Below are 2,700 nucleotides of genomic sequence, written 5' to 3'. Positions count from 1 at the left end.
CCGTTGGGTTAAGAGACTGCAGCAGAGCTGACACTGTGACTGTCGTTGGGTAAAGTGACTGCAGCAGAGCTGACACTGTGACTGTCGTTGGGTAAAGTGACTGCAGCAGAGCTGACACTGTGACTGTCGTTGTGGTAAAGTGACTGCAGCAGAGCTGACACTGTGACTGTCGTTGTGGTAAAGTGACTGTAGCAGAGCCAACACTGTGACTGTCGTTGTGGTAAAGAGACTGTAGCAGAGCTGACACTGACTGCCGTTGGTTAAAGAGACTGCAGCAGAGCTGACACGGACTGCTGTTGGGTAAAGAGACTGCAGCAGAGCTGACACTGTGACTGCTGTTGGGTAAAGAGACTGCAGCAGAGCCAACACTGTGACTGTCGTTGTGGTAAAGAGACTGTAGCAGAGCTGACACTGACTGCCGTTGGTTAAAGAGACTGCAGCAGAGCTGACACTGACTGCTGTTGGGTAAAGAGACTGCAGCAGAGCTGACACTGTGACTGTCGTTGGGTAAAGTGACTGTAGCAGAGCCAACACTGTGACTGTCGTTGTGGTAAAGAGACTGTAGCAGAGCTGACACTGTGACTGTCGTTGGGTAAAGAGACTGCAGCAGAGCTGACACTGTGACTGTCGTTGTGGTAAAGAGACTGTAGCAGAGCTGACACTGACTGCTGTTGGGTAAAGAGACTGCAGCAGAGCTGACACTGACTGCTGTTGGGTAAAGAGACTGCAGCAGAGCTGACACTGTGACTGTCGTTGGGTAAAGTGACTGTAGCAGAGCCAACACTGTGACTGTCGTTGTGGTAAAGAGACTGTAGCAGAGCTGACACTGTGACTGTCGTTGGTTAAAGAGACTGCAGCAGAGCTGACACTGACTGTCGTTGGGTAAAGAGAAAGAGAGGATATCTACACTATTATGGCTGATGTTCCTGTTCCTCCTTCCTCACTGAGAACAGAGGGGATCCACAGAGAGATCCACGTCAACCTGCTGAGGTAAAGTCTGCTTCGGTAGTTGCTAACCCACGGCAGAAGGAACGCTCGTCTTCAGAACCTGTCCTGCGGCCATGTACTCTGTCTGGAATGTGTCCGGCGTTCCCACCCCCGTCCTCAAGAAGCTTGAGTGCCCTTTCTGCCGGCAGCTGTGTGACGTTGACAGCACCTCCCACTGCCAGGCGCTGACAGACCTCCAGGATCTTTCGCTCTCCCCGCTCCCAGGTCACCTGTCCCCTCATCGGGTCAGAGGAGGCAGCGGCTGGGTCGGAGGTCTGGGCTCTGGAGCTCTGCGGCTTCGCTCAGCCTTCGGGGGCTGGGGGTCCCTGATCACCCCACGGGGTGGCCGTGTTCGGGTCCTCTGGGGACCGTGGTGGTGGTGCACGATGGAGAAAGGAGGGTGGTGGTATTCGGGCCTCAGGGCAGGCGGCTGCACGGGGTTCGGGCGGAGGGTCGCGCCACGGGAGGTGTGTCACCCGGTGGATGTGGCGGTGACTCCCAGCGGGTATGTGGTTGTGACGGATGCCGGTGACGGTGCAGTGAAAGTGTTCACCACCAGGGGGAGTTATGTTCTGGCGGTGTGGGACTCCTTCCAGATGCCCTGGGGGTGGACGTGGACAGCTGTGGACATATCCTGGTCACTGACATCCAGGCCGGCACGCTCTCCCCAGGTCGTGGTGGACTTTGCCCGGTGGCGTGACTCTGATGAACCGAGCGGTCATAACCGACCTCCAGCGGCCCAAGGCAGTGGCATGCTGTCGGGTGACCGGGAACATCGCCCTGGTGGAGACACTGGGGCTCACCACCACACAACCTCCAAATGGCCCCCGGCCTACCAGACTGACAATATTCAACAAAGACTTTAACGTGCTCTCTCAGATAGACAGCTTTACTCTGAGCCTGGGGACCTCCGTGTGGCCCTGCATGTCTGCTGTGGCCTTTGACAGGGACGGGGATGTGATCGTGATAGACTCCCAGCGTGGGTTGATTTGGAGTTTGGGAAAGCTCCAGAACGGCCCGGTCCTAACCCCCCTGGTCAGTGGAGACTTGGTTCGCCCGGTGGGGCTGGTCGCCACAGCACAGAATACGCTGATTGTTTTAGACAGTGGAGACCATGCAGTGAAGATGTATTCAGTTCACTCGGATGCTATTCTAGTCCAAAAATGATGTAGGAAGAGTTAGCTGTCTGGCGGACTAGTATTGTGAAAAAATATATAAACTAAATGCATAATGACTGGCGATTCCACCTGTTGTGATGTAACACAATAAAATCCAGATTGAAATTATACAAATGTTTTAAGAGGATTTTTTTTGAGTAAACAGCATGTTTTTCTTTTCGAACGCTGTTGGAAAGAATGAAATGAAGATCATTAATAACATGGTGTTGGGCTCTCCCATTTTCGACTGTCCTTAATACTTTGTAATAACATGGTAATGACAGGTGGGTAATAACATGGTAATGACATGGTAATGACAGGTGGGTAATGACATGGTAATGACAGGTGGATAATAACATGGTAATGACATGGTAATGACAGGTGGGTAATGACATGGTAATGACATGGTAATGACATGGTAATGACAGGTGGATAATAACATGGTAATGACATGGTAATGACAGGTGGGTAATGACATGGTAATGACAGGTGGATAATAACATGGTAATGACATGGTAATGACAGATAGATAATAACATGGTAATTAAAGGTGGGT

The 2,700-nt window shown here is 52.0% G+C and overlaps 1 pseudogene; it reads left to right on the top strand.

Annotated features, from left to right (window-relative positions):
- Positions 1–913: 913 nt before the first annotated feature.
- LOC135529027 (E3 ubiquitin-protein ligase NHLRC1-like) lies at positions 914–2,257 on the top strand (annotated as a pseudogene).
- The last annotated feature ends 443 nt before the right edge of the window (positions 2,258–2,700 follow it).

This window comes from Oncorhynchus masou, unplaced genomic scaffold (genome assembly GCF_036934945.1).
Source record: "Oncorhynchus masou masou isolate Uvic2021 unplaced genomic scaffold, UVic_Omas_1.1 unplaced_scaffold_10816, whole genome shotgun sequence".
Lineage (NCBI taxonomy): Eukaryota > Metazoa > Chordata > Actinopteri > Salmoniformes > Salmonidae > Oncorhynchus > Oncorhynchus masou.
This window is presented reverse-complemented; position numbering and strand designations above follow the sequence as displayed.